This window comes from Chiloscyllium plagiosum, unplaced genomic scaffold (assembly GCF_037043375.1).
Source record: "Chiloscyllium plagiosum isolate Xiang-an unplaced genomic scaffold, Cpla_swu_hap1 HiC_scaffold_15, whole genome shotgun sequence".
Classification (NCBI taxonomy): Eukaryota; Metazoa; Chordata; class Chondrichthyes; order Orectolobiformes; family Hemiscylliidae; genus Chiloscyllium; species Chiloscyllium plagiosum.
Genome location: NW_028270153.1, coordinates 58,579,458 through 58,607,332, shown reverse-complemented (window position 1 = coordinate 58,607,332; position 27,875 = coordinate 58,579,458). Strand labels below are relative to the sequence as shown.

The 27,875-nt window shown below is 44.4% G+C and overlaps 1 long non-coding RNA gene across 3 annotated transcripts; it reads right to left on the bottom strand.

The window, feature by feature from the left end:
- Positions 1–503: 503 nt before the first annotated feature.
- LOC148147666 (uncharacterized) lies at positions 504–27,875 on the bottom strand. 3 transcript variants are annotated; one of them, XR_015759497.1, is made up of 4 exons: positions 27,748–27,875; positions 12,474–12,755; positions 11,232–11,385; positions 504–1,042 (listed from the first exon to the last, which is right to left on the bottom strand). It is a non-coding gene; the product is annotated as an uncharacterized LOC148147666 (long non-coding RNA). The 3 variants fall into 3 exon arrangements; XR_015759496.1 differs by lacking the exon at positions 27,748–27,875 and adding an exon at positions 17,758–17,863; XR_015759498.1 differs by lacking the exon at positions 12,474–12,755.

The following is a 27,875-nucleotide window of genomic DNA, read 5'->3' as shown; positions in this document are numbered from 1 at the left end:
CGCAAGGATATTAGCCAAGGTACTGATTCCTTGGTGAGCATTCCTCACTCAAATGGTTTCTGATCAGGGAGATCATTTCACCAGAAAAGTGGTAAAGTAGACCAGAAATTAATGAGGATAAAACATAAGTTCCATATACTCAACCATCCCCAATGTTCTGGGATGTTGGAAAGAATGGACTGAACCCCAATGACCTCCCTCCCGAGGGTCATCTTGTAAACAGGAAGACCTTGGGTGGATGTGTTCCCCACAAACCTCATAAGGTTACAAGCCACAGCCAATTGGCTCAACCTTTTAGGAACACAGAGCAGGAATGAGACTCCCAGAGAGCATAGTGACTGGAGGGACAGAGTGGGCCTTCAGTGGTTGAATGGTATGTAATGGAACTGCATATAACTGATATGGACCAGAGCAGCTCCCCCCCCATTGTATATAATGATGAACCTCTACACTAAGTTTTAATAACTTTTTTAAAAAGTCAAGTGTAAAGCACTGTGTTCCAGATTTGATTTGATTGGTGGACCACTAAGCTTTATACAAAACATGCTTTAAACGTACAACACAGTTCAAATACAAGAAAAAGAAGAACTGACATGACTTTACTCTGTAAAATTACATAACAAGATAATGTATTACTTCACCATAAATCATCAGTTGATCCAATATAGGCAGCATCCTGTAAACACACCCTTGGTAAATGCAATTCAACAACATAGTTTTATTATCACAGGCTGTCTCTCTCCAGTCTACTGGAAAGACACACTGAACGAAGCAACCTGCCTCTGTTAATTTTTAAGAGGAAGTTTATCTGTCTGAGGCTTCACTGTAGCAGCTGATAAATGAAGCTTTCAGTTCTGGCAACCAGCAAAAAACACCCAATAACTGAAAGAAAAACCAAAATCCTCTGGATCTCTGTGTCAGACTGACCAGCCAACTCATGATTCTTCTGCCTTCCTTCCAAAAGAAACATCCATGGAGAATTCAAACTTGTTCAAACTATCAGTCTGATGGAGACAACCTGGCTCCACGGTGACAGCATCCTCTGCAAGAGAACAGGACAGAACACATCTCTTTTATGCACAGTATTGTCACAGCAATCAACTCAGAGAGGTGTGTCAGCAAGTCAAAGATCAAAAAGAATGCAAAGGCAATGAACAGGATCTTGAACCTAACAGGTGGATGAGATTGTGGTGGTAAAAATTATAGACAAAACCTCAATGACTTCCCGGTGAAATCCCCCATACAAAGTATTGTCGACAATTGGTTTTTTTTCTTGTTTTTTAATTTAACCCCCACACTAACACCTAAGTGCGGTAGTGCTTATTTTTTCCCCAGCACCCATGGTGTGTGTGTGCAGGTGTGAGACACAGTGAAAGACACAAAGTGCATGAATCTTTATTCAAATTCCACCACCAGGAAGATAGGAAAACACCCGGGTGGCCAGTGACAAACACTGCCCTTCACATCAAAGGGCAGTGCTGTGTGATCAAAACAGTGAAGGGGAGGGTAGGGTCGACAAGTGGTATCTGTGCAAGTGATATACCTGACACGTGCAAGAAGTTAAAGATCACACAACACCAGGTTATAGTCCAACAGGTCTCATTGAAAGCACACTAGCTTTCGGAGCAACGCTCCTTCATCAGGTGATTCTAATCTAAAAAGTGAGATAACAGAGTGCTGCAACCTGTCGGTTGCAGCACGTGTCTGTCTCCTGAGGAGGTCATTACGGTTCCTTGCTGTGGCACGTCGGAACTGGCACATACACACATACACACGGACACCCACACACACCCTTACAGACACACACACTCACACATGCACCCCCTCACAGACTTAAGACACTCTGCACTCACTACACACATACATACACTTTCTCACACTCACAACCCCCAACCCAGACAGACACACACACATAGACAGACAAAGACTCACATGCACACATATATGTTGTGGGGTGAATTTGTACTTGCAGAGTTACATTGTACTTTGCTCAAAGTCTGCATGCATTCATGTAGAACTCTGAGCTCAAAAACTGCATGAATTTATGTAAAACTCTGTTATTTACAATCTCACAATCTAAACATCATGGTATAGACAAAGAACACAGGGGCCAACACCTTCAACATATTGTCTAGCTATCACCATTGTTAACAGCTAACCCGAGAATGCAACTTTTTAAAAAAAAGGTTTTGTGATTGACACATGAAAGAAGTGAAACTATCACTGTATTCTAACAGATGAAAGGCTTAACAGACAATCAATTTTTCAATGTATAATTTCAGTTACATGACACTGTAAATTTTTGCTATAAATTCTGTGCGTTAGGACTGAGCCCTCCACTATTACCTGATGAAGGAGCGTCCTTCCGAAAGCTAGTGTGCTTTCAATTAAATCCTGTTGGACTATAACCTGGTGTCATGTGATTTTTAACTTTGTACACCACAGTCAAACACTGACATCTCCAAATCATGACTACTAGGTGCAAGAAGGATGTTTTGAAGCACAGGTCCCAATTCAAAGATAATGAGGCCTGATAAGTGCAGTAAGGATTTGCATGTTGTTCTTAATTTAACAAGCAATTCAAAGACTGGGGATATTTGTGTTTGCCATCTGTACCATAGCATCAGCATCACCAGGTGTATATGAAAAGGATGAACACCACACATATGCACCACAACATGTTGGAAAAAGGAATACAGATTTACAGTGACGTTAGTAAAGAGTGATTATAATGCATAATATGTTAATATTCTGAGTGGGAGTTATTGTTCTTCAATAAAAATCCTCACTTCATAAATGGAATGTATGAAAGCTCTTGCTCATTGCTTAGAAACAATAGTGGACCATGATCTTGACCAGCTTGGCCAAGAGGAAGGCAACAGCATCCATTTCTGTGAAGCCCCCATAATGAGAGTCTATGAAGAAATGAAATATAAATTAAACACCCCCCAGCAGTGACTGTAGAAAGGGTTACAGTCTGAAAGTTGACAGAAAGGATGTTCTGTGTGTCACCATACATGAGAGAATTTCAATCCAAAATCATGCAGACCGTGCAGAATAGCTAATGTTACAAGTACGAACAGGAGCAAAGAGAAAATTCGCAGGTATTAAGCCACCTGCAGGGAGGGCATACCATGAGACAATGTTGTGAGGTGAGCGACTGTAGTTCCTATTTTCCCCTCCACAATAACAAGGTGAAAATAACCACCTCAATTAATAGCACTACATCAATAACAAACCACTGCTGAGCCATTCAGGTGTTCTGACCTTACAAATAGGTTTACAAGTGGTGGGTGTTACATACAAGGTAGGAGCAAGAGGGTGCCATTTAGCTCACTGAGTCTGCTCTTCCATTCACCATGATCATGGCTAATCATTCAACTCATCCTGATGAAGACCTTCTGCCTGAAAAGTTGATTATCCTGCTCCTCGGATGCTGCCTGACCTGCTGTGCTAGTCCAGTATCACACACTCTCGTCTCCAATCTCCAACACTTGCAGTCCTCATTTTTCCCCAGTTGAATCCAACTCATGAGCCTGATCCTGCTTTCTATCCATAATCTTTGATATCAGTCACCCCAAGTGAAGTATCTAGCCTTTTCTTCCATATATACAATGTTTTAGCATCAACTACTTCCTTTACTAATGAATTCCACAGGCTCACCACTCCTTGGGTGAAGAATATCTCCTCATCTCCATCCTAAATGGTCCACTTCGAATCCTCAGACTGTGACTCCTGGTTCAGGACACACCCACAATCAGGAACATCCTTCCTACATCTACCCTGTCTAGTTCTGTTAGACTTTTATAAGTCTCTGTGAGATTCCCCCCTCATTCATTTGAACTCCAGTGAAAACAATCTTAACCTCGTCAATTTCTCCTCCTACCATCCATGGAATCAGCCTGGCAAACCTTCGCTCCACTCCCTCAGGGGCATGAGCATCTTCCTCAGAAAAGGAGACCAAAAGTGCACACAATATTCTAGGTGTGGCCTCACGAAGACCCTGTATAACTGCAACAACTCAAATCTCTCGCAATGAAGGCCTTCTTTACCGCCTGCTGCACCTGTGTGCTTACTTTCTGTGACTGGCGCACAAGGACACCCAGGGCACGCTGTACACTCCCCTCTCCCAATTCCCAATCATTCAGGTGGTAATCTGCCTTCTTACTTTGCTTCCAAAATGAATAAGCTCACATCTATCCCAATTATCCTGCATCCACCATTGATTTGCTCACTCACCCAACCTGTCTGGATCATGCTGAAGGATCTTTGGATCCTCTTCAGATATCACCTTCCCACCCAACGTGGTATTATCTGCAAACTTTGAAATGTTACGTTTTGCTCCCCCATCCAAGTCATTAGCCTATGTTGTGAATATGTGGGGTCCCAACACCGATCCCTGTGGCACCCCGTCAGTTGCTGCCTGCCAATTTGAAAAGATTTGCCGTTAAATCCTACTCTTTGTTTGCTCTCTGCCAGACATTTTTTATCCATCTTAATACACTTCCCCTATCCCATGTACTTTAACTTTGTACCATCATCTCTTATGCAGGACTTTGTCAAATGCTTTCTGAAAGTCCATATATACCACATTGACTTACTCCCCCTTGTCAAAATTACTAGTTACATCTTCATCGAATCCCAACAGATTTGTCAAGCACGATTTCCCTTTCGTAAATCCATGCTGACTCTGCCTGATCCTGCCACTGCTTTCGAAATGTTCCCCTACAAAGTTCTTGATACCAATATTAGCCTTACTGGCCTATAATTCACTAATTTGTTTCGACCTCATTTTTTGAATATTGGCGTGACACTAGCTGCACTCCAATCTGCATGGACTGTGCCAGAATCTGTAGAATCCTAGAAGTTGACCTGTAGAATCCTAGAAGTTGACTACCAAATCAACCATCATTTCTCAAGCTACTTTCTTAAGTTCTCAGGGATATTGATTATCAGGCCCTAGGAATTTATCCAAATTCAATACCATCAATTTTCCCAGCACCATTTCTCTACTTGCATTGATCTCCCTCAGTACTTCCCTCTTCCTAAATCTTGCATTCTCTAACATTTCTGGTATCTTTTGTATCCTCTTTTGTGAAGCAAGAACCAAAGTATATAATCTCCTGCTCAGCCATTTCTTTGCCTCTTATTATGCATTCCCCCATTTCTGTTTGTATGGGACCTACATTTGTCTTCACCAATCTCCTTCTCTTCACGTATCTCTAGAACCTCTTCATGTCAACCTTTATGTTCCCTGCAATACTACGTTTGTACTGTGTTTTCCCCTTCTTTATCAATACCTTAGTTCTCTGTACTGAATTCTAAATTGCTCTCAATTCTCAGACCTATTAGTTTTCTTGATCAATCTGATCTTTCTTCCTTGAATACTAACTCTAATTTCCATTGGAAGGCATGACTTGTCCCTCTCACACATTTTGCTTTTGTGCCAGACAGGAATAAACTGTTGTTGCAGTTCGCCTTTGCATTCCTTGAATGAACCCACTGTCATCTCTTGAAGTAACTCTCCCCAATCTGTCAAGGTGAAATCATGCCTCACATCTTCATAGTTTCCTTTATTAAAATTCACCATTCTATTCTCCGAATCAACTACTACCCTCTCCATACTGATAAAAAATTCTATTATATTATGGCAACTCATCCCCAAGGGGACTTGCATAGCCAAATTGGCAATGATTCTCTTCTCATTACACAGTACCCAGTTTAAGATGGCCTCCACTCTCGCCAAGTCCTCCACATATTGGTCAAGACAACCATCCCATATACTTCAGGAATTCCTCCTTGTGGTCAATTTCATCTGATCAATCTATATGCAGATTAATATCACTCATGATAACTGATGTACGCTTCTCACATGCATGTCTAATTTCCTGTTTAATGCCATTCCCAACATCACCACTGCAGTTTGGGGGTCTCTATATGGCACTCTCTGAAGGTTTTTTGCCCCTTGGTATTTCTCAACTCTCCCTATACAGACTCCACATTGTCAGACTCCACATTGTCAGACTCCACACTGTCAGAACTAATATCTTTTTATCACTATTGTGTTTTTTTTTCTCTCCTTAACCCGAAATGCCATTCCACCACCTTATCATTTTTGCCTGTCCTTCCTGAATACTGAATATCCTGGGAGATTCAATCCCCATCTCTGATCACTCTGCAGCCCCGTCTCTGTCATCCCATATTGTACCCGTTTACATTTATCTGTGTGATTAGTTCATCCACTTTGTGGAAAATGCTTGACACGTTAAGCCACAAGCTTGCCTTTTTAACATTATATGTCTTACTCCCAAATTATTTCTGAATAGCCCTGTTTGAATTTTGTCCTTGGTTTCTCTGCCTATCACCTTTTTTATTCTCTTTTCTACCTTTTGTATTTCTCTTTGCTCCCTCCTTCTCTGACTCCTAACATAGGTTCCCATGCCCCTGGCATATTAGTTCAACTGCTCCATCAAACACTACACCCCCACCCCCACCCCCACTGTGGGCATCAGCCCCAGTCCTGCGCAGGTGTAACCCATCTAATTTATAGAGGTTCCACTTACCCCAGAACCGATCCCAATGCCCCAGGATTCCAGAACCCTCCCCCTGACACCACCTTTTCAGTCACATAATCATCCAATATGTTCTATCATTTCTACTCTGACTAACATGTCACCCTGGTAGTAATCCAATTTCTTAACTTTCTTCTTTGTTCCCTGCATTTTGTTCAAAGTGCCGCATTCCTTTTTTCACTCACATAATTTGTAGCCATGATTACTGGCTGTTGATCCTCCCCCTTCAGAATGTCCTGTATCTTCTTCAAGATGTCTTTGACCATAGTACCCGGAGGCAACATGGCATCCTGGAGTCTCGTTTGTGCCCACAGAAACACTGGTCTTTTCCCCTTAAAATTCGCTCTCCTATAAATATTGCCCTGGCACAGATTTACCACTACCCTCTGCACCAACCATGGTGTAAGGAGTTAAGCTGCTGTTACTTTCCCTTGAAAGTTCATTCCCCTCAACACTATCCAAACAGTACATTGGTTTTGCAGGGGAATGGCCACAGGAGATTCCTGCACTACCTGTCTATCGTCCTTGCTCTGCCTGGTGGTCAATCATTCCCATCCTACCTGCAGAGTCTGAGCGTGCAGTGTGACCCCCCCCCTCTCTCTACATGGAGTCCACGATACTCTCTGACTCGCAGATGCTCCACATCATGCCGAGCGGCTGCTCTAGTGCAAGTTGCCTGTAAAGCCAAGGGCATGACCAGAGCATACATAGTTACAGAGGCATGTAGAATACTGCACAGTAACCAACATAAACAGCTTAACTTTGGGAAACTATCCCATGAAATGTAAAAGCCATATTGTGCTACACACCTTGAATATGGACTAATATCAAAGGGCCTGAATAATCAGGCTATAATCTTGGAGAATGGTGAGCCAAGCATGGCAGAAAAGGTCAAGACAAACTTGGAGGAATATGAGGAGGTGAAAATGTGTTGCTGGAAAAGCACAGCAGGTCAGGCAGCATCCAGGGAACAGGAGAATCGACGTTTCGGGCATAAGCCCTTCTTCAGGAATGAGGAATGTTTGTCCAGCAGGCTAAGATAAAAGGTAGGGAGGGGGGACTTGGGGGAGGGGCGTCGAAATGTGATAGGTGGAAAGAGGTCAAGGTGAGGGTGATAGTTCAGACTGGGGTGGGGGCGGAGAGGTCGGGAAGAAGATTGCAGGTTAGGAAGGCGGTGCTGAATTCGATGGATTTGACTGAGACAGGGTGGGGGGAGGGGAAATGAAGAAACTGGTGAAATCCGAGTTCATCCCTTGTGGTTGGAGGGTTCCTAGGCGGAAGATGAGGCGTTCTTCCTCCAACCATCGTTTTGTTGTGGTCTGACGATGGAGGAGTCCAAAGACCTGCATATCCTTGGTGGAGTGGGAGGGGGAATTGAAATGTTGAGCCACAGGGTGGTTGGGTTGGTTGGTCCGGGTGTCCCAGAGGTGTTCTCTGAAACGCTCCACAAGTAGCCGGCCTGTCTCCCCAATATAGAGGAGGCCACATCGGGTGCAGAGGATGCAATAGATGATGTGTGTGGGGGTGCAGGTGAATCTGTGGCGGATATGGAAGTTTCCTTTGGGGCCTTGGAGGGAGGTGAGGGGGGAGATGTGGGCGCAAGTCTTGCACCTCCTGCGGTTGCAGGGGAAGGTGCAGGGAGTGGAGGTTGGGTTGGTGGGGGGTGTGGATCTGACGAGGGAGTCACGGAGGGAGTGGTCTTTACGGAATGCTGATAGGGGAGGGGAGGGAAATATATCCTTGGTGGTGGGGTCCGTTTGGAGGTGGCGGAAATGACGGCGGATGATGCCCTGTACATGGAGATTGGTGGGGTGGTAGGTGAGGACCAGTGGGGTTCTGTCCTGGTGGCGGTTGGAGGGGCGGGGTTCAAGGGCGGAGGAGTGGGAAGTGGAAGAGATGCAGTGGAGGGCATCGTCGACCACGTCGGGGGGGAAATTGCGGTCCTTGAAGAAGGAGGCCATCTGGGTTGTGCGTTTTTGGAACTGGTCCTCCTGGGAGCAGATGCGGCGGAGTCGAAGGAATTGGGAGAATGGGATGGCGTTTTTACAGGGGGCAGGATGGGAGGAGGTGTAGTCCAGGTAGCTGTGGGAGACGGTCGGTTTGTAGTAGATGTCCGTGTTGATTCGGTCACCTGAGATAGAAATAGAAAGGTCGAGGAAGGGGAGGGAGGAATCTGAGATTGTCCAGGTGAATTTGAGGTCAGGGTGGAAGGTGTTGGTGAAGTGGATGAACTGTTCAACCTCCTCGTGGGAGCACGAGGCGGCGCCGATACAGTCATCGATGTAGCGGAGGAAAAGGTGGGGGTGGGGCCAGTGTAGTTGCGGAAGATGGATTGTTCCACATATCCTACGAAGAGGCAGGCATAGCTGAGGCCCATGGGGGTGCCCATGGCTACTCCTTTCGTTTGGAGGAAGTGGGAGGATTGGAAAGAGAAGTTGTTCAGGGTGAGGACTAGTTCAGTCAGTCGAAGGAGGGTGTCAGTGGAAGGGTACTGGTCGGTATGGCGGGAAAGAAAGAAGCGGAGGGCTTTGAGTCCTTCGTGATGGGGGATGGAGGTGTACAGGGACTGGATGTCCATGGTGAAAGTAAGGCGTTGGGGACCGGGGAAGCGAAAATCATGGAGCAGGTGGAGGGCATGGGTGGTGTCCCGAACGTAGGTGGGGAGTTCTTGGACTAAGGGGACAGGACGGTGTCAAGGTATGCGGAGATGAGTTCGGTGGGGCAGGAGCAGGCGGAGACAATGGGTCGGCCGGGGCAGTCAGGTTTGTGGATTTTGGGCAGGAGGTAGAAGCGGGCGGTGCGGGGTTGTGGGACTATGAGGTTGGAGGCGGTGGATGGGAGATCCCCCGAGGTGATGAGGTTATGGACGGTCTGGGAGATGATGGTTTGGTGGTGGGGGATGGGGTCATGGTCAAGGGGGCAGTAGGAGGAGGTATCTGCGAGCTGACGTTTGGCCTCAGCGGTGTAGAGGTCGGTGCGCCAAACTACTACCGCGCCTCCATTGTCTGCTGGTTTGATAGTGAGGTTGGGGTTGCAACGGAGGGAGTGGAGGGCTGCGCGTTCCGAGGGTGAGAGGTTGGAGTGGGTGAGAGGGGTGGGGGAGTTCAGGTGGCGGTTAATATCGCGGTGGCAGTTGGCTATGAAGAGGTCGAGGGCAGGTAGGAGGCCAGCACGGGGTGTCCAGGTGGATGGGGTGTGTTGGAGACGGGAGAAGGGGTCGTCAGAGGGTGGGCGAGAGTCTTGGTTAAAGAAGTAGGCACGGAGGCGAAGGCGGCGGAAGAATTGTTCGATGTCACGCCGCGTGTTGACCTCATTAATCCGCGTGTTGAACTCATTATCCACTCAGTTAGCAGCTCATAACTGAATGAAAATAGATATATCTCTGCAAGTTATTTTGTTACATTATTTTTAAACCCTTTTAGCTTTCAATAAATGCCATTTGCCTTTCAAATAACTTGTTCAACATGAATGCCAAACTTCTGTGACTCATCATGAACACACCCAGATCTCAGTGCACCAATAAGTTCTGGAAACGGTCGAGGTTCAATTCATAAATTGTTTTTCCTATTCTTCCTGCCAAAGTAAACAACATTCCAAACTTATCAGCTATCTGCCAAGGTCTTTGCAAAATTTTTGCACTTAATCTTACGTCCCTTGTTTCTACACCATTTATACTCAAGGGATTCACTCGTTCCCAGTTATACCAAGAGGACCCAGAATGTCTCAGAATGGTCCGCTGGGGACCCAGAACAAAAGTTTAGAAGTGGGGGGTTACACTCTCGGATTCAGTTTCCAGAAATTAATATATGCCAGTTAAGACCTGTACAAGTATCTCAATCTAATTGTTAACATTGATTCGGATTATGCTCACCTCACAATTTATTCCTGTCTTGATCACAGGGAGTATAATTTTGGATTTGGTTAAATGTAGTTAAGAGAAGACTCGGCAATAGCAAATTGTGTAAATATGAGTATTTATTAGGTGATAATAATAAGAAATGGGAGGAAAAGGGAGAAAAAATCATTATGTCTCACATCCTTCTGCCCGTCAATAAATGCCATTTGCCTTTCAAATAACTTGTTCAACATGAATGCCAAACTTCTGTGACTCATCATAAACGCACCCAGATCTCAGTGCACCAACAAATTCTGGAAGCTGTTGGGGTTCAATGCATACGTTGTTTTTCATATTCTTCCAGCCGGACAACATTCCAAACTTATAGGCCATCTGCCAAATTCTTTGCCAAATTACTTAATCTTACCCTTGTTTCTACACCACTTATATTCCTCAAGGGGTTCATTTGATCCCAGTTATACCAAGGGGACACAGAATGTTTAAGAATGATCCGCTGGGGACACAGAATAAAAGATTAGAAGAGGGGGGTTATACTCTCGGATTCAGTTTCCAGAAATTAACATATGCCAGTTAAGAGCTGTACAAGTATCTCAATCTAATCATTAAAATTGATTCGGATTATGCTCACCTCACAATTTACTCCTGTCTTGAATCACAGGGAGTATGATTTTGGATTTGGTTAAATGTAGTTAAGAGAAGACTCGGCAAGAACAATTTGTTTGAATGTGGGTTTTTATTAGGTGATAATAATGATGATAATAAGAAATGGGTGTAAAAGGGTGAAAACAATCATTAGGTCTCACATGCTTCTGCCCGTTGGAGACTCCCTCGATCGAGGCTGGTGTCGACGCTGAGCTTTATTCCTGGCCCCGTTCCCGATCCCGGTCCGAGGTAAAGTCCAAAGACGCAGAACGAAACTCTCTCCCTCACAGAGTAACAAAAGTCAGCACAAGCTGCCTGCAAGTACAGAAAACAAGTTTTGGTTGTGCTGCCTGAGGCACGTACAGGAATGTTCACTGGATTCCTTCAAGGTCATGAAGCTGTCCAATATCAGCAATACCTTCAGCCCTTCAGCCCGTCCTGTACAACCCCCCCCCAGATGATATTTGACAGCTCATATGGCAGTTACCAATACAAACGCAATAATACAAGTGTTTTCGTGGAGAAATTACTCTGACCGATTCAAATTCACAAAATTTGAAGATCTTGTCCCCCAAAGGCAGTATGGCAGTGCTGTCCATTTCCCATTTCCCTAACTGACATGAGCTGTCTACTTGGGGATCATAGATAGTGTACATGATTCGGAGATGCCGGTGTTGGACTGGGGTGTACAAAGTTAAAAATCACACAACACCAGGTTATAATCCAACAGGTTTAATTGGAAGCACACTAGCTTTCGGAGCGACGCTTCTTCATCAGGTGATTGTGGAGGGCTCGATCGTAACAGAATTTATAGCAAAAAATTTGCAGTGTGATGTAACTGAAATTATACATTGAAGAATTGATTGTCTGTTAAGCCTTTCATCTGTTAGAATACAGTGATAGTTTCACTTCTTTCATGTGTAAATCACAAAACCCTTTTTATTAAAGTTGCATTCTCGGGTTAGCTGTTAACAATGGTGATAGCTAGACAATATGTTGAAGGTGTTAGCCCCCTGTGTTCTCTGTCTATGACCTGATGTTGAGATTGATTCCAATCTAAAAAGTGAGATAACAGAGTTTTACATAAATTCATGCAGTTTTTGAGCTCAGAGTTCTACATGAATGTATGTAGTTTTTGAGCAAACTACATATAGTATATGTGTGCATGTGGGTCTTTGTGTGTGTGTCTGTCTGGGGTGGGGGTTGTGATTGTGAGAAAGTGTGTGTGTGTAGTGAGTACAGAATGTCTTAAGTTTGTGAGGGGGCGCATGTGTGGGAGTGTGTGTGTCTATAAGGGTGTGTGTGGGTGTCTGTGTGCGCGTCTGTGTGTACCTGTGTCCATGTGCATGTGAGAGTGTGTGTGTGTAGGAATATCTGTGTGTGTGTAGTGCAATGGTGATCACCTGTAATGTGACATGAACCCAAGGTTCCGGTTGAGGCCCTCCCTATGGGTACCGAACTTAGCTATCAGACTCTGCTCGGCCACTTCCCTCTGCTGCCTGTCCTGAAGTCCACCTTGGATGATGGTCACCCGAAGGTCCGAGGCTGAATGTCCTGGACCACTGAAGTGTTCCCCAACTGGGAGGAAACCCTCCTGTCTGTTGATTGTTGTGCGGTGCCCATTCATCCATTGTCATAGCCTTTGCTCGGTTTCCCCAATGTACCATGCCTCCGGGTATCCTTGCCTGCAACGTATAAGATAGACAATGTTGGCTGAGTCACACGAGTACAAGGTGGGAGGTGTTCCCACGCGTAATGGTGGTATCTATGTCCACAATCTGACACGTCTTGCAGCGTCCACCATGACAGGGTTGTATGGAGTCGTCCTGAGAGCCGGGCAGTTTGCTACGAATAATGATCTGTTTGAGGTTTGGCGGTTGTTTAAAGGCAAGTAGTGGAGGTGTGGGGAAGATCTTGGTGAGGTGCTCACCAAGATAGTGTATGTATCATAGATAGTGTATGTACCCTTACAACAATGATTAACTGGGTCATCCTTTCAGATACCATCTAAATAACTGGTGCGGGTACTGGTAATACAGGCCCGATTTTGTCCTGTCTTGTGAATAACTGTGTCATTGTATGGAACTAACTGCTGTGTGCATGTTCCTGCAGAATGTTCAAGGGAGCACAGTACAAACACTGGGCTGTGGAATGGACATGCCGTACCAAATGGCCACCCCTGGACAATCAGTCTCCTTGTGAGGTTTATTCCTCTCATCAATCCACTTTCCTCTCATCTCTGGCAGCCACAACTGCGGGCCAAACAGATGAGGGAGAGTAATAAAGTTACACCAATTCTGTATATGGTTCACATTAATAATGCTCACAGTAATATTACACCCTTTCATGTTCCAGGTCGCATATTGCTGATTGGGTTTGATCCACAATCTTCATTCAGCAAACTTGAATAAGATCACCCAATTATCACTGTGCCCTGAGAGAACTATTCATTCCAATTCTACTCTTAACAATTGATGAGGAATGTCATGGAACATGCAAACCATATAATTATTGAAATTATTCTGTTATAGGAATGTGTGAAATTGTTTCGATCCCATTCTATAGAATTGTTGTCATCATATTACATCAGATAACCAACCGGATAATATATTTCTGGTTAGCCCTCTGTCCCAACCTTTTGTAGCATCCCCGGTCAGGATGCTCAGTTATTGTATCTTATTTTGTAAGTTCTTTATATCCATGGTGTTCAATGCTGCAATGTCTGATTCAAGCCCTGCTAACATCGTACCAAGCCCCTGCTGTCGCCTGATCTTTTGCAGTCGCCTAAATAAAGGTTTAACATTCCACCCTGCGGGGTTTGACTCATATTGTAACCGTATCATGAGATTAAGTACATTTGGGAGATACAACCACTTTGGTGCATGTTGAGTGAAGGCGTTGGACACAGACCATCCTTAACTGTTGTTGATTATTTTTCTGGACTGACTTCTCGAGCTGCCATCCATGTCCTGCCCACTACTTCAGATGTTTTGGTTCAACTGTACCATTGACCGGCAAATAATGTGTTTTTTTTAATTGCATCATTTACGCATTGCAATGTATTTGTATCGTACTTTATCCAGTGCGACAACAAAGTTGTATTCGTTAACTGCGTAGTTGCATTGTTTTTCGCACAAACCATTTCTGTTCACCATGCAGTTTACAGATGAACTTCCCCCGTTCCCGTGCCGCCCCCTAACCCACATGACGTACATGTTGCAGTATAATGTGCAATGACACATTGATTTCCTGATCGATCGGTGAAGCTGTCCTGCACTCTGTTAGTCTCTCATGCTGTCAACACCATTTCCACACACCAACTACGTAAATTCGTTGCCTGTGTAAACAGTGTAATCCACAGCAGCACTCATCCATAATAATTCACATGGTACTGTGAACAACTTATATCTTATGAGCGCACAATCTTTGACAACTCACTCTCCTTTCATCAACTTCCCACTGCCTATACACTCTGGAACTTCCTGCTCCATTACCAATATTCTTTAGACATCACCTTGTCGATGGGCAAGTCTCTCACAAGGCTGAGGAGGGTGTTGTGGGTGGTGTGCCCAAACCTTTCCCCCTGTACAAAGGTCGTCGGACAGTGTAGGTTTATTGGGAGGATGTAACTGGCCACCTCCTTCAAACATTCTACTCACAGGTCCCCCTCCTTTCAGAGGCCGATTGTTCAGGTTGTACAATATCTGTTAAAACACTTTGAGCAATCCCAGTAACGTATGATTAGGGTCAATAATTATGTGATTGTATTTCCAATGGTTCACCATAGTGGGATATCAATGGTCCCAGGCCCTTAACAATGTTATTCTGATTTGCTTTAAATGTCCAGAAAACTAACAATAGGCCAGAGTAAGTGTCCACCATGGTTAACAGATATTGATATCCTTGTTGTAACTGTCATGGGTCAATATTGTCCGTCTGCCAAATTTGATCAGGCTGCACTCCCCAATTGATTTGTGCCATTGACTTTTTCAGCAGTAATATGGGTTTTACCTTTTGGCATATTTCACACCTGCCAATGACTCCTTTCACCAGATCGGCGGGGAAGTGCAAACCTCAATCTCGTGCCCACGACACAAGGCCCTGATACCCTCAATATCCTGATTTTTCATGAGCCCATTTTCCAGTGCGATACTTTTCAGATGCACCTTCAATTGTGCTGCCTTTTACTATCCTATCTTACAGTATTGTTAGGATCAGCATAATACAAACAATCTTTCACATGGGCATTAACATGGTGCACAGTAATTTCCATGTGCTGTGCCTTCACCCACATTTGTTTACATAGTTCTGTTCCACATTGGTGTTTTCCAGCAATTTTCCAGTCATGTGACTGGCAAGTTGGCATCCAGACAGCCACGACACACCTGTCAATATAAACATACAAACACTGACTCTTCATGTGCAAGGACCACAGCTGCTTATTCGGCATACTTGCTCAATTCCTCCACCTCCTTCACTACAGTTAATCGTCTGTGTGGAGGGATAAAACAGCTGCTCTCCACCGCCCTCCACTTCTTCCTTTCCTGCCGACCCAACCAGTACCCTTCCACTGACACCCTCCTTCGACTGACTGAACTGGTTCTCACTCTGAACAACTTCTCTTTCCAATCCTCCCACTTCCTCCAAATCAAAACGTAGCCATGGGCACCCACATGGGCCCCAGCTATGCCTGCCTCTTCGTCGGATAGGTGGAACAATCCATCTTCTGCAGCTACTTTGGCACCAGCCCCCCCACCTTTTCCTCCGCTACTTCGATAACTGTATTGGCACTACCTTGTGCTCCCACAAGGAGGTTGAACAGTTCATCCACTTCACTAACACATTCCATCCCGACCTCAAATTTACCTGGACCGTCTCAGACTCCTCCCTCCCCTTCCTAGACCTCTCCATTTCTATCTCGGGTGACCGACTCAACACGGACATTTACTATAAACTGACTGACTCCCACAGCTACCTAGATTACACCTCCTCCCACCCTGCCTCCTGTAAAAACACCATCCCATGTTCCCAATTCCTTTGCCTCCGCAGCATCTGCTCCCAGGAGGATCAATTCCAATACCGAAAAACCCAGATGGCCTCCTTCTTTAAAGACCGCAATTTCCCCTCAGACGTGGTTGATGATGCTCTCCACTGCATCTCCTCCACTTCCCGCTCCTCTGCCCTTGAACCCCGACCCTCAAATCGCCACCAGTACAGAACCACACTGGTCCTCACCTACCACCCCACAAACCTCCAGATACATCGTATCATCCTCTGTCATTTCCACCACCTCCAAACAGACCCCACAACCAAGGATATATTTCCCTTCCCACCCCTATCAGCATTCCGGAAAGACTACTCCCTCCGAGACTCCCTCGTCAGGTCCACACCCCCCACCAACCCAACCTCCATTCCCAGCACCTTCCCCTGCAACCGCAAGAAATGCAAAACTTGAGCCCACATCTCCCCCCTCACTTCCCTCTAAGGCCCTCAGGGATCCTTCCATATCTGTCACAAATTCACCTGCACCTCCACATACATCATTTACTGCATCCGCTGCACCCGATGTAGCCTCTTCTACATTGGGGAGACAGGCCGCTTACTTGCGGAACGTTTCAGTGAACACCTCTGGGACACCCGCACCAACCAACCCAACCACCCCGTGGCTGAACACTTTAACTCCCCCTCTGACTCCGCCAAGGACATGCAGGTCCTTAGCCTCCTCCATCACCAGACCATGGCAACATGACGCCTGGAGGAAGAGCGCCTCATCTTCCGCCTAAGAACCCTCCAACCACAAGGGATGAATGCAGATTTCTGCAGCTTCCTCATTTCTCCTCCCCCCACCTTATCTCAGTCCCAACCCTCGGACTCAGCACAGCCTTCTTGACCTGCAATCTTCTTCCTGACCTTTCCGCCCCCACCCCCTCTCCGGACTATCACCCTCACCTTAACCTCCTTCCACCTATCGCATTCCCAATGCCCCTCCCCCAAGTCCCTCCTCCCTACCTTTTATCTTAGCCTGCTTGGCGCACCTTCCTCATTCCTGAAGAAGGGCTTATGCCCGAAACGTCGATTCTCCTGCTCCTTGGATGCTGCCTGACCTGCTGCGCTTTTCCAGCAACACACTTTTCAGCTCTGATCTCCAGCATCTGCAGTCCTCACTTTCTTCTAATTCAAAGGCTAGGCCAGGTATCTGAGGGGCCCAGGGGCGGTGTTAGTGCTACGGCCTCTTCCGCGGCCATCAATGCTCTGTGTTCTTCATCGCCCCATTCACACTCAGCTTTCTTTTGAGTGATGGCATATCAGTAACATCTGAGTAACATGATCAAGTGAGGGACACGTCTGCGCCAATATCCGAGCCGTCCTATAAAATTCTGTGCCTCAGTCTTGATAGTTGGAACAAACATTTCTTGAATTTTATTCTTTTTTTAAAGATAACTCTATTCCTTTTTGTACACTGAATGCTTAAATCCTGCACCGATTGTGCTGCTCCCTGTCTCATTTTCGGGTTCCCTTCCCAGTCTCTGTCTCACATCTGCTGCACCAGGGTGACGAGAGCTTCCGTCACCACATTTTCCATTGGTCCGCGGATCAAAAAGTCATTAAAATAATGTGCTACATGAATGTCCGGGAGCAGTGGACAAATATCTAAGTCCCTGTAATAAAATTAAGGCTGACACCCACCAGTTTAACTCCATAATATCCTCGTACAATATAATTGTGTTCAGTGTTTCCATCTATTCCACATTCTCATATCCATCAGCGCACACACATTTCCTGTTCCATTCCCTCATAAAGGCGGTATCTCTATGGCTGGAATCTGCGGAATTGTGGCCCCACCTTTCCCATGACATTGTCTCCTGGTCCCTGGGATTATTCAACTGTTGATCTCTCTGTCTTTAGCTACCGGCCTGGCCTTGACTTCATTCAGTCTTACTGTTTACTTAGTTCCCCGGCATATTCACATATTTTCCTTCCGCCCAGCAACTGCTCAGTTCAACCAGTCATTAATCCCAACGCTGTGAATCCCTGCTTGTTTTTTTTTGGGATAGCTCCTAAATGCTTGAGGATCCCGAGGAGGACTGTCACCCAGCTCTCCAGTGTATTCTGAATTAATATCACACATCGAAGAACAACCAAGAAACCAAAGCAAGCAGCTCAGTGACCGCAGGCACTTGCGAAATTCAAACTGAAAAAACTTCCATGTCGCCAAAAAAGTACAAGGACACATTTTTTTACACAACAAAGCCTTCCAGGCACTTCCTTCCAATCTCACGTTTTAACCTGATGCCTCAGTCTGTCTTGTTGTAGGAGTGAGAGGTACAAACATCTTTACATTTGTGATCAAAAGCTCCAGACAAAGGTACACTGCTGTGATATGGGAGCTTGTCTCCTCCATCTCAGCTGTGGCTACAGTCATGGAGTCATAGAGTCATACAGCGTGCAAACAGGCACTTCCTTCCAAATCGTCCTCGTCAGAAACCAACCTAGTCCCATTTGCCTGCATTTGACCCATGTCCCCCTGAAACATTCTGATTCATGAGTCCATCCAAATGCCTTTTAAATGTTGTAATTGTACCTGCCTCGACCACTTTCTCAGTCAGCTTGTTCCACAAACACACCACCCTCTGTGTGAAATAGATGCCCCTCAAGTCCCTTTTAGATCTTTCTCCTGTCACCTTAATGCGATGCCCTTTAATTTTGGACTTCCTTACCCTGGGAAAAAAGATCTTGGCTATTCACCTTCTCTATTCACCTCATAATTTTATAAACCTCAAAAGTGTCACCCCTCAGCCTGCAATGCTCAAGGGAAATCAGTTACAGTTCATTCAGCCTCTGCGTGGACCTCAAACCCTCCAGTCCCAGCAACACATTTGTAAACTTTTACATGCTTTCCAGTTTAACAACATCTTTCCTGTAACAGGGCAAATACAACTGAATGCAATATTCAGAAACCGGCCTCACTCTTGCCTTGTGTGCTGCAACATGACTTGCCAACTCTTATACTCAATACTCTGACCAATGAAGTCAAACATACCCAGCACTGCCTTCACCACTCTGCCTACCTGTGACTCCACTTTGAAGGAACAATGTACCAAGGTCTCTCTGTTTGGCAACACTTCCCCAGGGCCCTTCCATTAAATGTGATAGTACTGCCCTGGTTAGTTTTACTCAAATGGAACACTTCACATTTATCTAAATTAAACTCCATCTGCCACTCCTCAGATGGACCAGTGAGATCATTGGTCCATCTGATCAAGATCTCATTTTTCTTTTCGATAAACTTCTTCACCGTCCATTGTATCATCAGTTTTGGTGTCATCTGCAATCTTACCATCCATGCTTCCTGTATTATCATCCAGATCATTTCAATAAATGACAAAAGGCAGTGAACCCAGCACAGATCTTTATGGCACACTGCTGGTCACAGGTCTCTGGTACAAATAGAAACTCTCTAACACAAATCTCTATCTCCCACTGTCAAACTTATTTTGTATCCAATTAGCTAACTCTCCCTTGTTCCAGTATGATCTTATCTTATTATTCAGCCTCCCATGCAAAACCTTGTCAAAGACCCTGAAAATGTAGACAACATCTATCACTCAGGCTTCATCTCTCTTAGAGTCATAGGGTCATAGAGCTGTACAGCATGGAACAGACCCTTCAGTCAATCTGTCCATGCTGACCAGATATCCCAACCCAATCTAGTCCCACCTGTCAGCACCTGGCCCATATCCCTCCAAACCCTTCCTATTCATATACCCATCCAAATGCCTCTTAAATGTTGCAATTGTACCAGCCTCCACCACATCCTCTGGCAGGTCATTCCATAAACATATCACCCTCTGTGTGAAAAAGTTGCCCCTTAGGTCTCTTTTATATCTTTCCCCTCTCACCCTAAACCTATGCCCTATCATTCTGGACTCCTCGACCCCAGGGAAAAGACTTTGTCTATTTATCCTATCCATGCCCCTCAGCCTCCAACGCTCCAGGGAAAACAGTCCCAGCCTATTCAGCCTTTCCCTGTAGCTCAGATCCTCAAACCTTGGCAACATCCTAATAAATCTTTTCTGAACCCTTTCAAGTTTCACAACATCTTTCCGATAGGAAGGAGACGAGAATTGCATACAATATTCCAACAGTGGCCTAACCAATGTCCTGTAAAGCCGCAACATGACCTCCCAACTCCTGTACTCAATACTCTGACCAATAAAGGAAAGCATACCAAATGCCTTCTTTACTATTCAATCTACCTGCGACTCCACTTTCAAGCAGCTATGAACCTGCACTCTGAGGTATCTTTGTTCAGCAACACTCCCTCGGACCTTACCATGAAGTGTATAAGTCCTGCTAAGATTTGCTTTCCCAAAATGCAGCACCTCGCATTTATCTGAATTAAACTCCACTTCTCAGCCCATTGACCCACTTGGTCCAGATCCTGTTGTAATCTGAGGTAACCCTCTTCGCTGTCCACTACACCTCCAATTTTGGTGTCATCTGCAAACATACTAACTGTACCTCTTATGCTCACATCCAAATCATTTATGTAAATGACAAAAGGTAGAGGACCCAGCATCGAACCTTGTGGCACTCCACTGGTCACAGACCTCCAGTCTGAAAAACAACCCTCTACCACCACCCTCTGTCTTCTACCTTTGAGCCAGTTCTGAATCCAAATAGCTAGTTCTCCCTGTATTCCATGAGATCTAACCTTGCTCATCAGTCTCCCATTGGGAACCTTTTCAAATGCCTTACTGAAGTCCACATAGATCACATCTAATGCTCTGCCCTCATCAATCCTCTTTGTTACTTCTTCAAAAAACTCAATCAAGTTTGTGAAACATGATTTCCCACACATAAAGCCATGTTGACTATCCCTAATCAGTCCTTGTCTTTCCAAATACATGTACACCCTGTCCCTCAGGATTCCTTCCAACAACTTACCCACCACTGACGTCAGGGTCATTGGTCTATAGTTCCTTGGCTTGTCCTTCCCACCTTGCTTATATCGTGGCACCACGATAGCCAACCTCCAGTCTTTCAGCACCTCACCTGTGACTCTTGACGATACAAATATCTCACTAATAGGCCCAGCTATCATTTTCCTAGCTTCCCACAGAGTTCTAGGGTACAGCTGATCAGGTCTTGGGGATTTATCCATTTTTATGCGTTTCAAGACATCCTACACTTCCTCCTCTGTGATATGGACATTTTTCAAGATGTCACCATCTATTTCCCTACATTCTATATCTTCTATGTCCTTTTTCACAGTAAACACTGATGCAAAATACTTGTTTAGTATCTGTCCCATCTTCTGCGGCTCCATACAAAGGCCGCCTTGCTGATCTTGGAGGGGCCTTACTCTCTCCCTAGTTACCCTTTAGTCCTTAATATATTTGTAAACACACTTTGGATTCTCCTTAACTCTATTTGCCAAAGCTATCTCATGACCCCTTTATGCCCTCCTGATTTCTCTCTTCAGTGTACTCCTACTGCCTTTTTTAGTCTTCTCAGGATTCACTTGATCTATCTTATCTATGCCGGACATATGCTTCCTTCTTTTTCTTAAACAAACACTCAATTTCTTTAGTCATCCAGCATTCCCTTTCCTTACCAGCCTTTCCTTTCACCCTTACAGAAATATACTTTCTCTGGACTCTCGTTATCTGATTTCTGAAGGCTTCCCATTTTCCAGCCGTCCCTTTACTTGCGAATATTTGTGCCCAATCAGCTTTTGAAAGTTCTTGCCTAATTCTGTCAAAATTCGCCTTCCTCCAATTTAGAACTTCAACATTTGGATCTGGTCTGCCCTTTTCCATCACTAAAACTAAAAGAATTATGGTCACTGGCCCCAAAGTGCTCCCCCACTGACACCTCAGTCACCTGCCCTGCTTTATTTCCCAAGAGTAGGTCAACTTTTGCACCTTCTCTAGTAGGTGCATCCACATATTGAATCAGAAAGTTTTCTTGTAGACACAACAAATTCCTCTCCATCTAAACCCTTAACATTATGGCAGTCCCAAACTATTTTTGGAAAGTTAAAATCCCCTACCATAACCGCCCTATTAATCTTACAGATAGCTGAGATCTCCTTACAAATTTGTTTCTCAATTTCACTCTGACTATTAGGGTGTCTATAATACAATCCCAATAAGATGATCATCCCTTTCTTATTTCTCAGTTCAACCCAAATAACTTCCCTAGATGTATTTCCACGAATATCCTCCCTCAGTACAGCTGTAATGCTATCCTTATCAAAAACGTCACTCCCCCTCCTCTCTTGCCTCCCTTTCTGTCCTTCTTGTAGCATTTGTATACTGGAACCTTAAGCTGCCAGTCCTGTCCATCCCTGAGCCATGTTTCTGTAATTGCTATGATACTCCAGTCCCATGTTCCGACCAGGTCCTGAGTTAATTTGCCTCCCCTGTTAGGCCTCTTACATTGAAATAAATGCAATCTAATTTATCAGCCCTACCTTGTTCTCTGCCATGTCCCTGCCTGTCTTGACTGTTTCACTCACCTTCGTTATCAACTGCACCAGTCTCAGATTGAAATCTTACCTCACCATCACTTTGGGTCCCACCCCACCGCGCTCCCCCTATGTTACTAATTTAAATCCTCCTGAGCAGCTCGAGCAAATCTCCCTGCCAGTATATTCCAATTTACATACAATCCATCCTTCTTCTACAGGTCACTTCTACCCCAAAACAGCTTCCAATGATCCAAAAATGTGAATCCTTCTCCTGTACACCAGCTCCTCAGCCATACATTCATCTGCTCTATCTTTCTATTCCTGCCCTCACTAGCTTGTTGCACCAGGAATAATCCCGATATTACTGCTCTCGAGGACCTCCTTTTTAAATTCCTGCCTAACTCGGTAATCTCCCTTCAGAATCTCAACCTATTCCCTTCCTATGTCGTTGGTTTCAATGTGTACAATGACCCCCTCTGCTGGCCCCTCTCTCCCTTGAGAACATTCTGCACCCTCTCTGAGACATCCTTGATCCTGTCATCAGGGAAGCAACACAGCCATTCCTATTTTTTGCTGCTAGCCACAGAAACATCTGTGTGTACCTCCGGCTAGAGAGTCCCTTAACACAATCAATCGCCATGGAACCCGATGTACCTCTCATAGCGTTAGAGCTACTCTCAATACCAGAACTGTGGCTGTTCATGCTACGCTCCCCTGAGATTCCATCACCCCCTACATTTTCCAAAACAGCATACTTGTTTGGAATGGGGATAGCCACAGAAGAATCCTGCACTAACTGCCTACCTCTCTTAAATTTCTTGGAGTTAACCCAACTATGTGACTGTATCTGAGACGACCCCCTTTCTATCACTGCCATCCATCACATTCCCTTGCTCTTGTTTATTCCTCATTGCCAATAACTGCCTCTCCAACTGATCCATTCGATCTGATAGGATTTGCAATCAATGACATTTATTGCAGATAGAATCCTCAGTAACCCATAATCTCTCCCTAAACTCCCACATCCGACAAGAAGAGCATATCACTCTACTAAGGGTCATTTTTGCTTCTTTCAATCTGCACACCCAAAAAATAGCACTGTCTTATTCCTCAGCACACTGCTCCAGGTTAAATTAATACTTATGGCTTATATTTTAAGTTTAATTCAGAGACATAGCTCAATAAAATACATAATCAAGAAAGAACCCACTTTACTCACAACTGCAGACTTATTTTAAGGCCATGCTTAAAATCCGCTTATCTGCTTCTGTGCTGTGACCTCTCCCAGACAGGTTCCTCCAAGATCAGTTGTGCACTTCACTGTTTGATAATTTTCCCAGACGCACTCCGATGTCCAGCGATACATGAATTCAACAGCAAAAGCAGTAACTGCTAACTCTGTCAGTTAGCAATATGGGTTTCTTTCTCTCTCTCTCTCTCTTTCTCTCTTGCACTGACTTACCATGTGCTTCCTTTGTCTGTTCTTCTCCCATTTAAAAGTGCTGTTGTTTTAACTTTTTTTTTCTCCAAAGTTCCAAAACAATGCAGCAGCATATAAAAGGGAAATTGCTGCTCCTGGAGTTTGAGAAACTCACCTCTAACACCTAAAATACCTCGAAAAAGATGCAGCTGTTACAGCCAGAAAATTTTCTGTCCTCAACCTTGGGTTACCCAAAACTCAGTCAAGTCAGTCTGACATGATTTCCAACATAGAAAGCCAGGTTTACTACCTCCCATCAATCCTTGCCTTTCCAAATGCATGGAACAACTCTGTCTCAAAATCACCTCCAATAACCTCCCTACCATGATGTCAAGGTTCATTGGCCTTTTGTTCCCTTGCTTTTCCTTGCACTATTTCTTAAATAATGGCACAACATTACCACTCTGCCGTCTTCCAGCACCTGACACCTGACTGTCAATGATGCAAATAACTCAGCAAGGGGCCCTGCAATGTCATCCCAAACTTCGCACAACGTTCTGGAATGCACTGGATCAGATCCTGGCAATTTATCTACATTCATGCATTTTAAAGAATTCCAGCCCTCCTCTTCTGTTGTGTGGATGCTTTTCAAGCTATTACGATTTATTTTCTCAAGTTCCCTGGACAGACCTGTATTTTTTTAACTAGCAGTTTGAGTTTTTGTGAGTTTATCCACAGTTTAGATTAGATTACTTACAGTGTGGAAACAGGCCCCTCAGCCCAACAAGTCCACACTGACCCTCCAAAGAGCAACCCATCCATACACTTCCCCTACATTTACCTCTTCACCAAACACTACGGGCAATTTAGCATGGCCAATTCACCGAACCTGCACATGTTTGGACTGTGGGAGGAGACCAGAGCACCTGGAGAAAACCCACACAGACACGGGGAGAACGTGCAAACTCCACACAGACTGAGGCAGGAATTGAACCCGGGCCTCTGGCGTTGTGAGCAGCAGTGCAAACCATTCACAACAGCTCATAACTGAATGCCATTAAAGATTTCTCTGCAAGTTATTTTATTATATTATTTTTTAAAGTCCTATTATTTTTCAATAGATGATCACATAACTTGCCTTCCAAATTATTGTTCAACCTGCATACCAACCTGAATGACTCATATTTAAAGGTAATTAGATCTCATTGTATCCATAAGTTCTGCAAGCTGTCTCCACTCAAATCATAACCTGCTTTTCTGTTCTTCCTGCCAAAGTAGACAACATTTTCATTTGTAATTCAACTGCCAATGTTTTTGCCCAATCACTTAACCTTCTGTCACTTTGTAAACACATTATTCTCTCCTTCCAATTTACTTCCCAACTTACCTTTGTGCTATCAGCAAATAACTGCATTCCTATGGTGCAGAAAGGTATCAGTGTTAAACATTGAGCCACCCTTAAGGTGGTTACCATAAAAATGTTTCCTTCATCAATCATTTATAATGATTGTGAATAGTTCATCTCTGTGATGCTTTCCTGGTTACAGCTTGCCAACCTGAAAATGACTAACTTATTCATCTATTTACTGTTAGCCAATAAACATATCAATGTTAATACATTACCCTCTTCACAATGATCTTTTAATTTTTGTGATAATCTTTGTAATTTTGTCTTTTTTTAATAATCTCAGACGTAGCAGCTTGTCAACCAACCTTTAGAAATTCAAGTAGATCACATCCACGGCTTTCACTTTGTCTTTGTTGCTGTTAGTTCTGCCAGGCTTTCTGGGAATACAAATTGCTGCCTTTCACAACATGACTGTGATCCACAACTAACTGATCTGAGTGGGGTTGGGGAAATATATTTGTCTTTCCACCCTTTCATCCTGTTCATCTTTTAGACGTGACACATCATAGGGGAATGAGAAGAGCCATGAACCTCACTATTTAGATTAGTGTGCAAACTGGATGCGAATCGTAACGTGCAGTTGTCATGGCCAATTGTCAAATTAAACAAAAATAGGAATTATGGTCTGAACTGTGAATGAGTTTGAAGAGTCAGTATCAGAAATAATACTATGAATCTCGAAGTCAGGAACCTGTGCTACATGTCAATTAGTGTACGATTCAAGGATAAACTTCATGATGTTCTGTCTGTCAGGATGATTACACTGGCTGACAGTTTAGTACTGCACATGCTCAGCAGGGCCCTGTTCTTTTTTGTTCAAATGGAAACAAAAACTGACAACTAAAGTTAAATAAAAATATTATTGGAGGAGGGAAATAATGGACCTCAGCCCTATCCTTCCCACCAATCCGAGAAGCTTTTTGCTAATCAATGAACAACATGTGCTCTCTCCATAAGGACACCCAGACATTGATATAACCATGAAAGGGAGCTTTCACATGACCGACCTTCAGAAGCTTCTGATCATCAGATAGCAGGACAAAATACCAGCCACTGAGCACATTTACCAAGTATCCACCACATATTAGGAGAGTCACAAATGTCAGACTGCCTGACACTCGCTAAGGAAGCAGCTCCTCTATAGAAAGTTTGAGTCTGCAGTACAGTCTCAGATGGTCAACAGAAGCGTAAGAAGGACACTTAGAACACTCCACCTAAGGGTTTTGATTTGGGTTTCCAGTCCTGGGAAAAATTCATGTAAGAGAGTGGATCTGGCACAACCAAATAAGAGAATGGTGTTCTGAAGAAGGGATATCTGGATCCAAAACATCAACTCTGATTTCTCTCCACAGGTGCTGCCAGAATTGATGAGATTTTCCAGCAATTTCTGTTTATAGTTGTTGTTTTTGTTGAAGAGAGTGGTGCAGTCTCTCTCAAAAGCAAGTGCATATCAAATGATCGGAAATCAAGGAGATTAACTCTTGAGCCAGCAGCTTATCGAAACCCCAATCTGCGGTCTGCTGGTCTACCTGCAGCAGAACCTTCTGTGTATAAACCTTCCAGGCACAGATTGGCCTGAGCAGTGACATACGTACCCAGTGGACACTTAACAAACATCCCAGATGATAAATATGATCATTTTTACTCTGAAGGACAAAGAAGGCATCTGCAGATTTGAGAATTAATCTCTGTATCTCAGAGCGTGGAGTTGGAGGGAAGGGGAATTTGCTTCATCAGGCACTGGGATCTCTGGAAAAGAAGGGCCTATTCCATTGAGATGGGTTCTCCTAAACTGGGCTGACATCAGAATCTTGACAACTTGCAGACCTAAGAATGCTTTTAGGGTTTTGATATAAAGAGGGAAACATATCATAACTGGAGGAATTTATAAAATGGAGAGTGGCGGAGCAGAGACTGACAGCCAAGTTCAGTACTGTGAAGCTGGACTCAACTGGGACTTTGGATTCATGTCAAACTACAGGTGACCCCACTACGCCATGCACTCACATACACAGAAGCACACAGACATACCCTGTCACAGGCATGTACTTCATTATACTCATGCACAAACTGTATTGAGCATGCACACACACACACCCACTCTCCTACTCTCTCTTTCACTCACCAGAACACACACACACACACACACGGAGAATTTGCATTTGCAGAGTTGTATTTGCAGATATATTCCTGTTTGTTCAAAAAGCACACAAGCTGTAGGCAGGCAATTTTTACATAATACATGTGACATTTTATGAATTCCTACCTTGGAAATAGAACCAGTCCGACTCAAGATTGGAATACATACAGACTAATAAGACAATATCTAACATTAAAGTACTTTTTAATTTAGACTATGAAGGGCTACTTTACCTGCAGCACTTCTCATGGCTGGTCCAGAAGGTATCGCTGAAGAAATAACATCAACGAATAAAACTACACATAACACAAAGTGGAGTCTCCTGTACATTGGGAAGAACAAACACACAGACTGGAAAAAC